We start from the raw sequence: 19,703 nt of genomic DNA, 5'->3' as shown, positions 1-19,703 counted from the left end.
AAACATGGAGTTACAGAAATTGAGGAGACAGAGGAATAGATCCCAAATGACAGAAGACGACAAACCCACAGCAAGTGAGTTAAGTGAAACCGATTAACAATACACCTGATGAAGAATCCAAAGTTATGGTCATAAAGATAATAGACTTAAGGGTGGGGAAGATCTCAGTGAGACCTTCAACAAAAATATTTTTAAAAAGATCCAATCAGATGAAGAACTCAGTGACCAAAATTAAAAATATACTTGATGGAATCAATAGTAGACTAGAGGAAGCAGAACAATAGATGAGCAAGGTGGAAGACAGTAACAGAAAGTAACGGAGCTGAACATCACAAAGAAAATGGAGTAATAAATGAGAGTTGGTTAAGAGAACTCCATGAAATCTTAAAGTGTGATAACATTCACAGTACAGAGATCCTGGGAAGAGAGAAAAGTGGGAAATAGCAGCTGTAAACTTCCCTAACCTGGGGAAGGAAGCAGACATCAAGATCTAGGAGGCACAGAGAACCCCCAACAAAATGAACCTAAGAAAGTCCACAGGAAGAAATATACCCATTAAAATGCCCCCACCCAAAATAGTGATAGAGGATTTTAACAGCAACAAAAGAAAACCATTACATATAAGGGAAATCCTATAAGGCTATCTGATGACTGTTCAGCAAAAACTTTGCAGGCGAGAGAAGAGTGGCAGGATATATACAAAGGGCTGAATGGGAAACACCTGCAACCAAGAATACTCTGTGCAGCAAGGCCACACTTCAGAATAGAAGTGGAGATCAACAGTTTCCCAGACAAAAATGAAAGGAGTTCATCACCATTAAACCAGCCTTACAAGAAATGTTAAAGGGAATTCTTTGTGTGGAAATTAAAGGCTTTATGGGGTAAGGAAATGAGAGGGAAAAAAGTTCACACACAAATGCAAACACAACAGACTAATCACTTAGGAAACCAGTACAGAGGTTAAAGCAAAAATGCAACTTTACCTGTAAAAATCACTCACGGGATTTATCAAATAAAAGTATGTGAAGTAGGACATCATATATATACGATGTGCAGTGGGGCAGTGGTAAAAATGTGCTTTTAGAAGGGGTTCAAACTTAAGCAACCATCAACTTAACACAGACCGTTACAGGCAGATGTTATATATGAACCAAATGGTAACCACAAATCAAAAACCTGTCATAGTTCCACAAAAAAAATAAAAAGGCATCTAAGCAGATCACTGAAGAAAGCCATCAAACCATAAGGGAAAGGAGCAAAAGCAAAATAACAGAAGAACTACAAAACAGCCATAAAACAAGTCACAAAATGACGATAAGTATATGCCAATCAATAACTAAATGTAAAGGGACTGAAAGTTCTAATCAAGAGGCAGAAGGTGGCTGAAAGGATAAAAAAGAAAGACCCATCTATATGCAGACTACAAGAGATCTACTTCAGAAATAAAGACTCCTGCTGATTGAAAGTAAAGGAATGGAAACCCATTTATTAAGCCAACAGAAGCTGGGGTAGCAATACTGATATCTGATAAAATATCAGTATTTTATCATTTAAAATGACTTTAACACGAGACAGAGAAAGACACTACATAATCAAACGGGACAATCCAACAAGAGAATATAACAACGTAAATATACACCCAACATAGGAACACCTAAATACATAAATCGACTATTAACAAAAGAAAAAAATAATACAATAATACTAAGGCTCTTCAACACCCCACTTGCATCAATGGTTAGATCATCCAGATAGAAAACTCAACAAGGGAACAAGCACTTTGAACAACACACTGGACCAGATGGACAAAACAGACACATTTAGAACATTCCATCCCAAAACAGTGGCATACATTCTTTTTGAGTGCACATGGAACATTCTCCAGAATAGATCACATGCTAGGTCACAAAACAAATCTCAATTCATTCAAGAACACTGAAATCATATCCTGGATCTTTTCTGAGCACAACAGTATAAAACTAGCAAACAACCTCCCCCCCGCCCCCCGCGGCCAAAAAAAAAACCAAGAACACAAATACATGAAGCCTAAAGAACATGCTACCAAACAATGAATGGGTTGACCACCTTATGCTGTTAGTCTCAAACTATTCCAAAACAGAGGAAGCAAAGCTTTCAAATTCATTGTAGGTGGCCCGCATTACCCAGATAACAAGACCAGATAAGGACACTACACAAAAAGAAAACTATAGGCCAGTATCTCTGATGATCATAGATGGGAAAACCCTCAACAAAATGTTTTCCAAACAAATCTGAAAATACACTAAAGAACACCATTCACCATGATCAAGGGGGATTTCTTCCAAGGATGCAAGGGTGATTCAATATTCACAAATCAATGTGATATATCACGTCAATAAGAGAAATAATGAAAAAAAAGTATGACCATTTTAATAGATGTACCTGACATCTGTCAGAATGTCTATTATCAAAAAAAACAACAAAGGGGCGCTTGGGTGGCTCAGTTTGTTAAGCGTCCAACTCTTGATTTCAGCTCAGGTCATGGTCTCATGGTCATGGGATGAAACCCTGCATTGGGCTCTATGTTGAGCATGGAACCTGCTTGGGATTCTCTCTCCCTCTCTCACTGCTCCTCCCCTTCTCAGGCTCACTCTCTCTCAAAATAAGTAAGTAATAAAACATTTTTAAACACACAAGTAATTATTGGGAGGATGTGGAGAAACCACACACTCACTGTTGGTGGGAATGCAAGCTGGCACAGCCACGGTGGAAGACAGTACGGAGGTTCTTCAAAAAGGTACAAATAAAACTACCTTATGATCCAATAACCCCCTACTGAGTGCCCCAAGAACACAAACAACACTAATTCAAAAAGATAAAGGCACCCTTATGTTTACTGCAGCATTATTTAAAACAGCCAAGATACGGAAGCGATCCAAGCATCCATCCATCCGTAGACAGATGGGTAAAGTATAGGATGAAACATCACTCAGCCGTAAAAAACTGAAATCTTGCCAATTGCAACATGGATAGACCCATAAGGTGTAAAGTTAAGTGAGAGAAGTCAGAGAAAGAAATAGAGAAGATTTCACTCCTATGTGGAATTTGAGAAACAAAACAAATGAACAGAGACGAGAAGAGAAACAAAACAGACTCATAAATAGAGACAAGGGATGGTCGCCAGAGGGGAGGTGGGTGGGGGCAGGGGTACAATAGGTGAAGGGAATGAAGAGAACACTTACCGCGGTGAGCGCTGAGTCACGTACAGCAATGCTGAGTCACTGTACACCTGACGCTAATCTAACACTAAGTAAATTACACTCGAATAAAAAAGAAATGATCCAAACTGAAGCAGAGAGAGAACAGCCACCTGGGTGGCCCTTGCGGGGGGGGGGGGGGGGGGGGGCGGCAATCAAGTCATCTAACATCCGTGCAATGGGAACGTCAGAAGAACAAAGACGTGGGCAGCTTCCCTTCTAAAGCAGGGAATAGAAATCAGTTACAGAGAAAACGTAACAGGGAAAGGTTTTTAGGTTGATTCTTTGAAAAAGTTAACGTTAATACGCTACTAGCTTAGAAGGATTAACAGTCTAAAGGGAATACTACAAGTGAAAACACATCACTATCATCTTATAGACATTAAAAATAATTTTATGAACACTTGTTTCAATAAGTTTGACAAGTTTTTTTTTTTTTAAGTCCCTATGTTCCTGGAATTAAACTAATTACCAAAACTGACCAGGAAGAAATGTAAAGTCTCAAGAGTTTTTTTTTTTTTTAATGTATTCAAGTAATTGAATCCATAATTTAAAAGCATCCCGCAAAGAAAACTCCACGCCAAGAGGGGTCTACTGGTGAATTTTGTCCATCATTTAAGGAATTTTACCAGACAAAAAGGATGCCTTACCAACGCCTTCATGAAAGAATATTCCCAACTCATTTTAAGAAGCCAGCATCGTTCCAACACAAAACCAAGCAGAGACATTGCAAGAAACAGCTGCTACTGATCACTATTGCTTGGGAACAGATACACAAACATTCTCAACAAAATATTCAGAAAATTGAATCTTGCAATCAGGTGAAGTTTAATCCTGGAATACAATATTGGTTTAACATCTGAAAATTACAAAATTCATCACCTTAAGAGATAAAGGAATAAGGCCACAGAATTATTTCAATAGATGCAGAAAAAGCTTCGAAAAACTATCAATATACACTTATGACAACTGTCAGAAAACCTGATAAAGTGTATCCACAAAAACCTACAGCTATCATAATTTGGTGAAAAGACTGTGTCCCCCCCTAACATCGGGAACAAGGAAAAGAGGTCTGTTCTGGTCAGTTGGATTTAACATTTTACTAGAGATCGTAGCTAATGCAATAGAAAGAGAAGTACAAGCAAGTCACAAAAGTTAGCAAGAGCTAAAACTTTATTTATAAATTATGATCATTGTGTATGTAAAAACTCCTAAGCATTCTATCAAAAACAGAACAAAGCCTGACTAGATATAAGAATCAAATTTAGCAATACTGCAGGAAAGGAGGTCAAAAGATAAAAATCCATTTTTTCCTAGGATATCAGCAGTGAATAGTTGAAAAATGAAACTTAATACCATTTAAAATAGCATCAAAAAAAACCCACTCAAATAAATTCCAAGAGCTAGAAGAAGCTTCACTGAAAATTATGTCCCATCCCTAGAGAAGATCTAAATGAAGATCTCTCTTCTGTCATGGGTTGGAGAATTCACTGTTAAGAGGTCAATTTCTTCTCCAATTCCCCTGCAGATCTAAAACAATCTCAAAAAGTACAGCAAGATTTTATAGTAGAAACTGACAAGATGAATGTAAGTTTTATAGGAGAAGACAGGTGACCTAAAGTAACCCAAACAGTTTTGGAAAGCAGAGTCTTGACATAAGGACCAATAGACCAACAGAATGACAAGCTGTGAAATAGACCCACACTTACAAAATAAAGTTCCGAAAAGAAGTTGCCGGACAATTTAACGCGGAAAGGACAATTAACGAGCAGTGCAGAAACAACTAGGTATTTCTATAGAACAGAAGGGAACTTTGGATTCATAGATCACTTCACACACAAGGGTTAGAACAAGATGGACCAAAGCCATCCACAGAGATTCTAGAAACATAGGAGCATAGGGGCACCTGGGTGGCTCAGTTGGTTGAGCGGCCGACGTCGGCTCAGGTCACAATCTCGCGGTCCGTGAGTTCAAGCCCCGCATCGGGCTCTGTGCTGACAGCTTGGAGCCTGAAGCCTATTTCGGATTCTGTGTCTCCCTCTCTCTGACCCTCCCCCATTCATGCTCTGTCTCTCTCTGTCTCAAAAATAAACAAATGTTAAAAAAAATTAAAAAAAAAAAGAAACATAGGAGCATAACTTCATGATCTTGAGATAAAGAGTTCTTCGCCAAGAGGCAAAAAGAACTAATCACTAAAGTTGTAAAACGTTAAACTATACTTCATCAAAAACGTATATACATATCCATGCATCAAAGGACACTGGTTAAAAAAATAACGTAAGCCATTAACTAGAAAAGAAAGTCATAACACATATACCTGACAAAGGACTTACGTCTATGGCATATAAACAAATATTACATACGAATAAAAAGACAAAGAAAGAAAGGAACAAAAGACCTGAAGGCCCCTTTACAGAGGAGGGTCTAGGACCGTAAACATCACATGTGGGCAGACATGTGGAGCCATTCACCTCCCCCACCACCAGTGGAGGTGTGGAAAACGAAAATAGGACCAGAGAGTCCCTCGAGAAATGAAGATCCCTATCCAAAACCAGTCTTGTACAAGAAAGGCTGGTCAAGTTGTACAAGAAAGGCTGTACAAGAAAGGTGCTGTGTCCAAATAGCCCAAAGCTGAGCACAACCCAAATGTCCAAGAAGCGGTAAATACATTATGTTCACACTGCAATACCCTTCGGCAATTAGAGGGGGCGCCTGGGTGGCTCGGTCGGTTGAGCATCTGACTCCCGATTTTGGCTCAGGTCATGATCTCCTGACACTGACCCTGCATCGGACTCTGCACTGACAGCAGGAGGCCTCCTTGGGAGTCTCTCTGTCTTCCCCTCCCCCACTTGCGCTCGCTCACCCTCAAAATAAACTTTTCAGTGGAAGAAAACATACTGTTGCCACCTGTACGATTTCAGGTCGTCTCGAGCAGAGATTCCTATGCAGAGAGTGCACCGGATCCTAGGATCCTCGTCACAGCAGGTCACCCTTACTGAGCACGATGTCCCGGGCACTATTCTAAGTGCCTCAGAGAGATTAGCCACCCAAGACTGATGAAGTCTATGCGACATTCACTTTGCTTTAACAGGTGGAAAAAGCTGACCCACACATTCACACTGAGGGCCTCACCTGGGAGTCGCTTAATGAAGGCATTCAGTTAGTGACAGTGACCCCTAGCTCCTGGGAGGAACGGCTTTGCCGCTGGTGAGGTAATGTCACGCTTCGTATTATACATCAGGTTCGGGACTTACAAGCCCAGAGTGAAACACAGGTTTTTGTGGAGCCCAGGCTGTGTGGCTCCCCTAGGGAGAGGGACGTGGCAGGACCCCATGCTTGGTGAGACAGGCTCCTCCTTGCTGGGGGACCTCAGGGGACATGTTTGGGCCATAACAAGTCCTCCCACAGCCCCACCCAGCCCATGAGGGACAAACCTGACCCGGCAGGCTATGGTGGAAGGAAGTGAGGAGAACCCTCAGGTCTGGGGACATCGGTATGTAAATTTCCCATTGCTCTTTGGAAATCAATTATAAACAGAGCCCATTATTTTGAAGGACACGAATGCCCGTGTCCATTTCTACATGTGGCCCAAAATACGAACCACAGCACTTTACGGTCCCTGTCGGTGTAGATGTAGGGCAGGCTTGCTTTCCAGGTCTCTGTTGGAGACTGGGGGGAAACTTGCCATGCTACCCTACATGCGTGGAGAGCTTCAGTCGCCCGTAACATGTCTTTGTACAAAGGAGAAAGAAGGCGGCCTTTCCCCGGGCAGAGGCAGCCCCATGCACCCATGCAGGACCCTCGCCAGGACAAGAGAAACAGGGCTTGGATGCCATCTCCCACCTGTCGCATTGACAAAGCATCCTAGAGCTGAAGGTCACCTCCCCAACCACACTCGGCAGGCTTTACAGAGGCCACAGATTTCCATCAGAGGGGAGCTAATAAAAGCCTTCAGAATTCCGCCTTCCATGTAGAGCTTGGCTATGGCAAGCATGCCTCTGTGAAACTGTCCTTCGGATGAAAGCCCTATTGAGACAACAAAAAATCCACTCCTGGCGGATGGCTAAGGGGTTGTTGCTGCGTGGAGAACACTAGTGATGCGTAACTGGCCCGGCTCCAAGGGTCACAGTGCGTCATCCTTTCTGGGCAGAGGATCAACGTAGCACCAAGCCCAGGCAGAGAGCCGGGCCTTGGTTCTGCAGAGTTCTCAAAGGTGCGATGGCTTAGCTCAGGGACCTCCTGCACTCATTCTCACACACAAGACTCCCTGTTCCCTGGTTCGGCTACATCAGGCAAAGACACGCTTCTTGAAAGCACTCTGAGGGGACAAGGGAGATTCAGTATGCGTGGGTCCAGGGCCACACAGCCAATCGATCCAAATTCAAACGCAGGGCTTTCGACTGCACATCTGGTGTTTTTTCCACATGCTTCCCCCGCGTGGGATCCAAGCCAGGAGGACACCCCCAACGTCAACAACTCTTAAGAGTGTGGTATTGCTGCCTCTAAGCCCAAAACATGCCTCCAGCAAATCCGAGGTAAGAGGACCCATTCACGCACGCCACGCAGGCAAAAATTAAGTCGAGCAACAGACTGTGATAGGTGTAAAAACAGCTCCTCAAGATACCCGAGCCTCCATCCCCAAATCGGGGGTGGGTGGTGGGTAGGTCCTGCACGTGGCAAGGGGGAAGGAAGTACACAGATAGAATTACTGTGCCCAACATAATCGCAGGGGCCTGTAGAACAGAAGGGGGAGGCTGAAGGGGACAGAGAGGCCCAGGGAGGATTCTACCTGCCGGTACGGGCTACGGGGAAGGAAAGACCAGAGCCAAGAAATACAGGTGGCTTCCAGAAGCAGGAAAGGGCCAAGAAATGAACCTTGAGAAGAGAACGTGGCCCTGCCAACACCTTCATTTTGAGCACAGCGGGACCTCGTTTCAAGCTTGTGCCCAACAGAACTGGAAGAGAAGTTCACGGAGTTTTTCAGCTGCTGTGAAGGTGGCAGTCTGCTCCTACAGCAACAGGACATGAACGCGCCCAGAACCTTCCCAGGCTCCCTGGTGCTGGGTGCTATGGGAACACAAGACCCCAGACGGAGCGATGGAGGTGCTGGTGGCACCAGGGTCACCCAGCCCATATGCTGGTGGCAAGCCGGCACCAGCATATGGTGGCCACCACAGCATCCATGCAGAAGGGGACAGGCCAGGACAGGTGCCGGCAGAGGACAAGACTCACGGATGGACCAAGGGGACAGTCGTGGTGGCTGCTCGCAAGGACTGTGGGTGGGCGGGGCGATGAAAGAGGCAGGTGGGGTCTTGTTGGAGGTTCTTAGCACATCCCTTTTACCGCAGGGGCTTCACCGGGTCCTACTGGGAGTCTCCAAAAGCTGTTCTGTACTCCTTAAAGCTGCTGCATGTCCCTGTCCCCAGAGGCACATGTGCCAGGGAACGGAGGTTGCCGTTTACCATCTGCGGGGTGAGGCACCAGTGAGGGAAGAGGTGTGTTAGTTAGGAGGGGTGCAGGCGAGGGAGAAAATGACCACCATCTGCTCTGGCGCTTTGGGGGAAGGGGCAGGACAAGGACGAGGACACGGGCTTGGTGACCCCAGTTTAGTTGGAAGAACAGTCTTGAGGATGGAGCATAAGGGACCCTGGTATCCATAGCAATGCCCTTAGCTGTCAGTTTGTGGTCCCCACCTGGAAAGCCGCCTTGGGTCTGCTCACCAAACGGGGCCACCTGCCATGGCCGGTCCACACTGGGAGGCCACAGGCAGGGCGCTTGGGTGGGGGAGGTTGACTGAGGAGGGGTACAGCAGTGCAACAAGGGATCGGCTGCCTAGAGAAGACGGTCCATACAGGGAGTTGGAGAAGGGGAGGCTGGTCCCAGGACACAAGGATTCAGGAGGGGGAGCCTTCACATTAGACGATGGATGCTATTTCCAGCCACAGTTGGGAGGAAAGGGCTTGTATATCTCCAACACCACAGAAGTTCACTTGTTTGAGGTTCTTGGCGTGAGACATGAGGTAGCCCAGGCTTCCTGCTGAACAAGTCAGCCCAGTAAGACTGGGATAGAGGCTCAAGAATCAGAAGAGGTCATCATGAGCCCAGAGGAAAACTCTGAAGATATAGGGAAGTTTTGTAGGGTGCATTTTCTGTTTTTAAATACAATTTGTTGTCAGATTGCTTTACATATAACACCCAGTGCTCATCCCAACAAGTGCCCTCAATGCCCATCGTCCATTTTCCTTCTCCCCCACCCCTCCTTCTACCCTCAGTTTGTTCTCTGTATTTAAGAGTCTCTTATGGTTTGCCTCCCTCTCACTCTGTTTGTAACTCTTTTTGTTCCCCTTCTCTTCCCCCATGGTCTTCTGTTCAATTTCTCAAGATCCACACACGAGTGAAAACATAGGTTTTCTGTCTTTCTTTGACTGACTTATTTCAGTCACCATAATACCTTCCAGTTCCATCCACGTTGCTGCAAGTGGCATAGTTTCATGTTTTCTCATTGCCAAGTAGTATTCCTTTGTATATATAAACCATATCTTCTGTATCTATTCATCAGTTGATGGAAATTTAAGCTCTTTCCAGAGTTTGGCTATTGTTGGAGGCACTGCTATAAACATTGGGGCGCATGTGCCCCTAGGCATCAGTACTCCTGTATCCCTTGGGTAAATTCCTAGTAGTGCTATTGCTGGGTCATAGGGTAGATCTATTTTTAATTTTTTGAGGAACTTCCACACTGTCTTCCAGAGCAGCTGTACCAGTTTGCATTCCCACCAACAGTGCAAGAGGGTTGCCATTTCTCCACATTCTCACCAGCATCTGTAGTCTCCTGAGTTGTTCATTTTATCCACTCTGACCAGTGTGAGGAGGTATCTCAGTGTGGTTTTGATTTGTAGTTCCCTGATGATGAGTGACATTGAGCATCTTTTCATGTGCCTGTTGGCCATGTGGATGTCTTCTTTAGAGAACTGTCTATTCATGTTTTCTGCCCATTTCTTCACTGGATTATTTTTTTTTTCAGGTGTTGAGTTTAAGTTCTTTACAGATTGTGGATACTAGCCCTTTATCCGATATGTAATTTGCAAATACCTTTTTCCATTCCATCGGTTGCCTTTTTGTTTTGTTGATTGTTTCCTTTGCAGTGCAGAAGCTTTTTATCTTCATGAGGTCCCAATAGTTCATTTTTGCTTTTAATACCCTTGCCTTTGGAGACATGTTGAGCAAGAAATTGCTGTGGCTGAGGTCAAAGAGGTTGTTGCCTGATTTCTCCTCCAGGGTTTTGATGGCTTCCTGTCTCACATTTAGGTCTTTCATACATTTTGAGTTTATTTTTGTGTTTGGTATAAGAAAGTGGTCTAGTTTCATTCTTCTGCATGTTTCTGTCCAGGTCTCCCCCACCACCATTTGCTAAACAGACTGTCTTTTTTTCCATTGGATGCTCTTTCCTGCTTTGTCAAAGATGAGTTGGCCATACATTCGTGGGTACAATTCTGGATTCTCTATTCTATTCCATTGGTCTGTGTGTCTGTTTTTGTGCCAATACCATACTGTCTTGATGATTACAGCTTTGTAGTAGAGGCTAAAGTCTGGGACTGTGGTGCCTCCCACTTTGGTTTTTTTCTTCAATATTACTTTGGCTATTCGGGGTCTTTTGTGGTTCCATATAAATTTTAGGACTGTTTTTTCTAGCTTTGAGAAGAATGCCAATGGAATTTTGATTGGGAATGCATTGGCTGTGTAGATTGCTTTCGGTAGTATTGACATATCAACAATATTCTTTCAATTCATAAACTTGGAATGTTTTTCAATTTTTTAGTGTTTCTTTTTGAGAGAGAGAGAGAGAGAGAGAGCATGGGTGGGGGAGGGACTAAGAGAGAGGGAGACACAGAATCCAAAGCAAGCTCCAGGCTCTGAGCTGTAAGAACAGAGTCTGATGTGGGGCTTGAACTCATGGACCATTAGATCATGGCCTGAACTGAAGTCAGATGCTTAACCAACTGAGCCACCCAGGTGCCCCTGTTTTTCCTTTTCTTTGTGTCTTCTTCAGTTTCCTTCATAAGCTTTCTATAGTTTTCAGCATATAGGTCTATTATATCTTTCATAGGTTTATTCCTAGGTATTTTATGGTTCTCAGTGCAATTTTGAATGGGATCAGCTTATTTCTCTTTCTGTTGCTTCATTATTGGTGTATAAAAATGCAACCGATTTCTGTACATTTTTTACCCTGTGACCTCGCTGAATTCATGTATCAGTTTTAGCAGCCTTTTAGTGCAGTCTTTCAGGTTTTCCATGTGGAGTATCATGTCATCCGTGAAAACTGAAGGTTTGACTTCTTTGCCCATTTTGATGCCTTTTATTTCCTTTTGTTGTCTGACTGCTGATGCTAGGACTTCCAACACTATGTTAAACAACAGCGGTGAGAGTGGACATCCCTGTCTTGTTCCCATCTCAGGGGGAAAACTCTCAGTTCTTCCCCATTGAGGATTATATTAGTTGTGGGCTTTTCATGTATGGCTTTTATGATGTTTAAGTACGTTCCTTCTATCCTGACTTTCTTGAGGGTTTTTATCAAGAAAGAATGTTGTATTTTGTCAAGTGCTTTTTCTGCATCTATTGACAGGATCACATGGTTCTTCTCCTTTTATTAATGTGATGTATCACATTGACTTATTTGCGAATATTGAACCAGCCCTGCAGCCCAGGAATGAATCTCACTTGATCATGGTGAATAATTCTTTTTATATGTTGTTGAATTTGATTTGCTAGTATCTTGTTGAGAATTTTTGCATCTATGTTCGTCAGGAATATTGGTCTATAATTCTCCTTTTTGTGGGGTCTCTGTCTGGTTTGGGAATCAAAGGAATGTTGGCCTTATAGAATGAGTCCAGAAGTTTTCCTTCCATTTCTATTTTTGGAACAGGTTGTAAAGAATAGGTATTAACTCTGCTTTAAATGTCTGATAGAATTCCCCAGGGAAGCATCTGGCCCAGGACTCTCATCTGTTGGGAGATTTTTGATAACTCATTCCATTTCTTCACTAGTTATGGGTCTGTTCAAATTTTCTATTTCATCCTGTTTGAGTTCGGGTAGTGTGTGGGTGTCTAGGCATTTGTTCATTTCTTCCAGGTTATCCAGTTTGTTGGCATGTAATTTTTCAGAATATTATCTGATAAATGCTTGTATCACCAAGGAATTGGTCATGATAAATCCATTTTATTTTTTTTTAATTTTTAAAAAAATGTTTTCATTTTTATTTTTGAGACAGAGAGAGACAGAGCATGAGCAGGGGAGGGGCAGAGACAGAGGGAGACACAGAATCTGAAGCAGGCTCCAAGCTCCGTGCAATCAGCACAGAGCCTGATGCGGGGCTCGAACTTACAGACTGTGAGATCATGACCTGAGCTGAAGTCGGACACTTAACTGATTGAGCCACCCAGGTGCCCTGATAAATCCATTTTAATTTGTGACTTTATCTATTTGGATCCTCTCTCTCTTTGCTTTTTGAGAAGTCTGGCTAGGGGGTTATCAATTTTGTTCATTTTTTCAAAAAAAAAAACAACTCTTACTTTCATTGATCTGTTCTTTTTTTCTGGATTCTAAATAGTTTGTTTCTGCTCTGATCTTTATCATTTCTCTTCTTCTGCTGGGGTTTCTTTGGTGTTCTGCTTCTAGTTCCTTTAGGTGTGCTGTCAGATTTTGTGTTTTGGATTTTTCTTGTTTCTTGAGATAGGTCTGGATGGCAATGCATTTTCCTTTTAGGACTGCCTTTGCTGCGTCCCAAAGGGTTTGGGTTGCTGTGTTTTCATTTTCATTTGTTTCCATATATTTTTAAAATTTCTTCTCTAATTGCCTGGTTGACCCATTCATTCTTTAGTAGGATGTTCTTTAACCTCCATGCTTTTGGAGGTTTTCCAGACTTTTTCCTGTGATTGATTTCAAGTTTCACAGAGTTATGATCTGAAAGTGTGCATGGTTCGATTAATTCTTTTATATTTATTGAGGGCTGTTTTGTGACCTAGTATGTGATCTATCTTGGAGAATGTTCCATGTACACTCGAGAAGAATGTGTGTTCTGCTGCTTTAGGATGACAAGTTGTGACTATATCTTTCAAGTCCATCTGGTACAATGTATCATTCAGGACCACTATTTCTTTATTGAAATTCTGTCTATATGATATGTCCATTGTTGTAAGTGAAGTATTCAAGTCCCTTGCAATTACTGTATTCTTACCAGTAAGGTTGCTTATGTTTGTAACTGTTTTATGTATTTGGGTGCCGCCAAATTTGGTGCACAAATATTTATGACTGTTAGGTATTCTTGATGGATAGACCCCATAATTATTATATAATGCCCTTCTTCATCTCTTGTTACAGCCTTTAGTTTAAAATCTAGTCTGATATAAGTATGGCCACTCCAGCTTTCTTTTGACTTTGCAGGGTACTTCCAGACGTGGAACAGGGGTTCAAAAAAATCCATCTCGTCTGGATCTTAAGGGCAAGAAGACGTCCAGCTGACTTCAGGGTCCACACCACAATATTTAAAGTTGACAAGGGAGCTGCTGTAGTGGAGGTGGGAATGGAAAGACCCAAGGAGCTCCCCCAAAAGTCCCTGGCTAGATGGTGCTTGGGGTTCAAATCTCTTAACCTTAAGATTTGATCATTAGAGTACAAGTTATACCTAAAATTAACATCACCCTCAAGCCAGAAGGACAAGATCGCTTCTGGGCCTTTTGGTGAAGATCAAGGGAAGCCAGAGAGGCAGGAAATCAGGAAGGTCATTACTCCAAGGGGAACAGTGTAGACCAGGAGGGGTTAGTTCTGTAACCTAGCACACACTTGGGTGCCTGCACCCTTGACCTGAAGGACAGACATATGGGACTGCTGCTCATGTTTTTCTACACCCCACACCACCGCTGGCTCACCAGAAAACTTCCTGTGGCTGCTGTGTCTAGTGTACATGATCTACAGAGAAACTTCAAAGCATCTTGGTGTCTCAGGAGCAAAGGTGCAGCCACACTCAGCAGTTTGCTTCTGGGGCACACACGCGGGTTGTGGCAAGCTCGTGAAATACCAGTCTGTAACCACAGATGCACAAGAACCCCCATTCTGAAATCTCATGCATGTTTCACAGTGTGGACTGGGATCTGGGCATGCATGACACCCAGTTTCTCAGGGACACAGTTCACATTTCCTGGTCAAGTGTGACTCCTTCCAACAGGAAACAGTCCATGACCATGGTCTGCATCTTCAATGACCCAAGTTATCTAACACACACAAGTAACTTCACAGTCCATGTGGGAGGTTATCCAATGGGATATACTCAGATACTCAACAGAGAAGGACTGGCAAAAGGGGGTAAGTTGTCCAAATGCAATTTATTTATTTCTGGCCCCAAAGATGGAATAAATAACAACAAGAGCTAGAGTAACTAAAAGTGGCCCAAATGTATTGGGTGCATACAGTGGGCAGGTTCTCATTGACCTGGAGGCTGGAAGTCCAGGATCAAGGTGCCAGAGAGCTGCTTCCTAGAGAAGCACTGTGAGCTCACACAGCCCTTCCCTTGTGTGGTGTGGTCCTCATCTCTTCTTAGAAGGACACCAGTTATAGTGATTGGAGCCACACTTTCAGGACCTCATGTAACTCTAAGTACCTCCTTAAAGGTCTGTCTCCAAATATGGTCACATTGGGGGCTAGGAATTTGTGTCACGGAGAAGACTATTCAGTCCACAGCACATGGATTCATCTACTCCTCACCATCTCATGGGGAGGTACTATTACCTCACATAGAAATAGAGGCACGAGGTACACAGTGGGCATTCGGGGTCCAGAGCCTGTGCTCCTGACCACCAGGTGATGCTGCCTTCCCTGGACACCAGTGAGCTTCCGGTAAGCACACTGGAGGAACATTCCCTGGCAAGGATACTTTGAATCATCTGGGAACCTTCCTAAGTGATCAGCCAAGTTGAGAACCAGGAGTTAAGAAACCTAGCCTCTGCCTTCTCCTTGGAGTCATCACATCTCCAGATGCTACAGACAATCCTTAGTTTGCCTTGTGTAAATGAGGCATTGAACGAGGAGGAGACTCCTTCGATGCAGGACCATGGTGACATGGCAGATGTGGCACAGGGCCCTCAAACCGTTAGAGATGTGCAAATGGATGCCACGGTCAGTCCTCAGTCTTAGTTTTTAAAGGTTCGTGGCACTGAGAAAGACCTTAAATCTTTCTTGTCTAAATACAGCCATGCCTGGAGAGTCCCTCATTACAGCAGAGGGGAGCTAATGGGGCTCAGTGAACCCACAGCATGGTGGTCACCATCAGAGTTGGTGTCAGTTCATTTATCCAACAAAGAGCAAGATGCCAAAGGCCAGAAAGCAAAGGAGGCAACAAACAAGGAAGAGAAGAAATAAGAATGGGTCCTAGAATGGATGGTTTTCCCAAGAAACTGAAAAGCCTCAAGTTTCTAGGTTAGAAGGCGCAATTCTGAGAACATCCAGGAAGATAAAATGAAGGTTAACCACAATAGGCCACACACTTTTCTCCAAGAAAAGTTAAGAGTAACACAAAATCTGAAGGAGTTTGAGAGAAGCCTTGAGTTAACAATTTACACCCAGCCAAGCTGTTATTTGTGCATAAAGCAGAGGAAAAGGCATTACTGGAAGATTAAGGCAATAGTCAAGAAAAACATTAACAAGTGTGGTCTAATCCATCATATTACAACACAATATAAAGCTGCAAAAGATAGAGCAGTGGGAGGTCAACCTAAGAATTAACCCTCCAGTCAATGAAGCTGAATAGCTTTAAAATGGGCCCCCAATAGAATTTTGTACAAGTTAGGTACACAGATTCACAGGATCACTATTTTTCAGGCTTATACTGGAGGCTGTAACACACATAACAACTCCAAGAATCAGAAACAAAGTCTACAACATAGAATACAATCCTAGGAAGAAATTTACATACCATTTATAAATGAGAACAAAGTGGGCAGATGGTAGAAACACCCAAAAAGACACGATAGAAAATTTAAGAATTGGGTAGCAATGAAACTTAAAAAAAGAGGTTAAAGAGACCAGGATCAAGCTCTCCTGATTACCAAAAGCCTCATTAATGGGGTGGTATGTGTTCATGAAGGAGAAGATGATCACAAGAATGCAAGTCCTTTCTTCCCAAGTCATTTCATAAATGTAATAAAGTCCCTGTTAAAGTCCCAGGAATATTTTTCATGGAGTTTGACAAGATTATTCTGAAATTCAAAACAAGACCCGGGACCAGTTTTGGGAAAACATAAACAAATGAGACTGCTCTCACCAGATACCAAAAAGAGATTACAAAGCAGAAATATACGTAACTATGAAAGACAACACAGACCCAGGTGTGGAGGAGGGGGTATTGTGTTAAAGGAGGGATTTCACAGAAGCAGAAAAAGATTCTTCTGTAACTTGTGTAGAGACAATTGGGTGAACTCATTTAAAAAACAAAACAAAACAAAACAAAATGTTGGAGCCCTACCTCATGACCCACAGAACTAAGTTTTAATAAAAACGAAAACTATTACAATAAAATGAACAAATGTTGAGGACTTTAGGGTTTTAAAACCCTTTACAAATAAAAGGTTTTAAAAGCCATGGAAGACAAGACTGGTATTTGTGAGCATATGAGGACATTAGGGTTCCACAGAAGAAAAACACAGTTCAGAGGTGCCTGGCTGGCTCAGTCAGTACAAGGTGTGAATCTTGATCTCAAGGTGGTGGGTTCAAGCCCCATATTTGGCATAGAGATTACTCAAAAGTAAAATCTTCAAAAAGTTAAAAAAAAAAAAAAGAAAAAAAGAAAAGTTCAAAGGCAAGGAACATTCCCCAGAAGATATTAACACATGTGACAAGCAATCCAAAATAATTATATACATTTCATTTGAGGGGAAAAGGGGATAAAGTCTCTTATGTTGAAAAATTATTTCACTCAGGTGCACCTGGGTGGCTCAGTTGATTGATCATCCCAACTTGTGATTTCGGTTCAGGTCATAATCTCATGGTTTGTGAGCTTGAGCTCCACATCAGGCTATCTGCTGTCACTGCAGAGCCCTCTTTGAATCCTCTGTCCCCTTCTATCTGTCCCTCCTCCTTTTGTGTTCTCTCTTGCTCACTCTAAAAAATAAACATTAAAAAATGTTTTTCAAATAATTTCATGCATATATGGAATTTTAGAAAGAAAACAGTGTTGGAAAAGCACTCCTCCCCCCTGAAAAAGGAGCTGGACAGAAAGTGGAAAAGTGGAAACAGCTGCAGGGACCAAATTAAAAAGGAAGAAAGGAGAAATTCCATTAAGACTCTAAAAACAGGGGATGGTAGAGTCTGAAACTCTGCAGCTTGTTACCTGGCAGGGCTCTGGTGGGAAGGGCGGATCCCCAGGAGCAGAGTGAAGGCCAGTTATCCTCAGGCTACATGGGGAGAGGTGGTGCCCCTGCTGGAGGACATCTGGTGGGGGTTGTGTGGCCACCCAGTCCCAGCAGACCCTGGAAAACAACCACATTTGCTGGTGCTGGAACAAGGTCATTAAAGGCGAAGACTGTGGCCAGATGCATGTTGTGATTTTCCATGATCCCTGAAACACCAGTGCTACACAACCACGTGAACTTTTCCTGGGGCGAGCTGGTGCCCAGCCGCAGTCTCTGGGCATCAGCAGGTCCCCAGAATGTTTCTGGGTGAGGCTGGCACCCGGCCATTGCTCAGGGAGACCCTGGGGCAGAGGATCTGAGGGGGTTCGAGCCGCAGTTCCTCAGAAGTGAGGGGTCGGGAAACACAGCCACAAGGGAGATAAAACTCAGGAAGGAGGTGCCGCCTGGCAACCTGATGGCTTGGTAACAGTCAGTGTAAAAGCAGGAGTGGAAAAAGGCAGAGACAAAGGCCGGGTATGCGATTGCTGCTTGGGGAGAACAGAGTTCTGATACCAGAGACTGGGTAGCTGGTTGGTGCCATTTTCACTGCTCCCGCGCATGAGCGTACACACCTGCAAATGCCACAACAGTCCCGTCCAATAAGCTGAGCAGCGCCATCTAGTGGAGAATAAAGTCATTACACTAAGCCCCACCCACTGGGCCAACCTCGCTCTTCAAGAACACAAGTCTCTCCATCTGCTTAGTTTATGGACTATAAAGTGCTTCCTGGTTAGACTTCTAGGGGAAAATGATGTAATTCCAATCACATTTCAGTCTGTTCACTGGACCATCTATTCAATTTTTTTTTCTTTTTCGTTTCTTTTTTTTTGAAAACAGAAAAAAATTTTATTTTCAATTTTTATTAAAAATATTTAAAATTTTTTTCTAATATATTTTTTACTTTATTGTGAAATTTTCAAATTCTATTTTACTTCCATCATTTCATTTTATTCTATTTCACTGTATTCATTTTTTCAACTTTTCAAACGTTTTCCTTTATATATATATATATTTTTTTTTTCTTTTTTTCTCTCATCTGTCAAGCTCCTTTCAACACCCAGACCTAAACGCACCTAGGATCTAGCATCATTTATTTGATTTGTGTGTGTGTGTGTGTGTGTGTGTGCGCGCGTGCACGAGCGCATGTGCATGTGCCTGTGCGCCAGTGTGTTTTTTTAATTGTTTTAATTTTAATTTTTTTTTTACCTTATTAATTCCTTTTCTTCCCTCAAAATGATGCAATGAAGGAATTTACCCCAAAAGAAAGAGCGGGCAGAAACGACAGCCAGGGACTTAACACAGATACAAGCAAGGGGTCTGAACCAGAATTTAGAATCATGATAATAAGAATACTAGCTGGAGTCAAAAATAGATTATAATCCCTCTATGAGGAGATAAAAAAAGTAAAACCTAGTCAGGATGAAATAAAAAATTCTATAACTGAGCTGCAACCTCGAATGGATGCCACGGCAGCAACGATGGATGAGGCAGAACAGCAATAACAAAGCACAAACTTCTGGAGAATAATGAAGCAGAAAAAAGAGGAACGCTAAAGCAAAAGAGCATGATTTAAGAATTAGAGAAATCAGTGACTCATTAAAAAGGAACAACATCTGGCTCATAGAGGTCCCAGAAGATGAAGAGAGAGAAAAAGGGGTAGAAGGGCTATGTGAGCAAATCATAGTGGAAAACGTTCCTAACCTGGGGAAAGACACAGACATCAAAATCCAGGAAGCACAGACGACAAAAACCGACCATCAACATGGTATATCATAGTCAAATTCACAAAATACTCAGACAAGGAGAGAACCATGAAAGCAGCAAGGGAAAAAAGTCCTTAACCTACAAGGGAAGACAGATCAGGTTTGCAGCAGACCTGTCCACAGAAACTTGGCAGGCCAGAAAGGAGTGGCAGGATGTATTCAAGGTGCTGAATCAGAAAAATATGAAGCCAAGAATTCTTTATCCAGCAAGGCTGTTATTCAAAATAGGAGAGATTAAAAGTTTTCCAGACAAACAAAAATTAAAGGCG

Source organism: Prionailurus viverrinus, chromosome E3 (assembly GCF_022837055.1).
Source record: "Prionailurus viverrinus isolate Anna chromosome E3, UM_Priviv_1.0, whole genome shotgun sequence".
Classification (NCBI taxonomy): domain Eukaryota; kingdom Metazoa; phylum Chordata; class Mammalia; order Carnivora; family Felidae; genus Prionailurus; species Prionailurus viverrinus.
The sequence above is the reverse complement of the archived record's forward strand: the minus strand, read 5'-3'. Positions refer to the sequence as shown.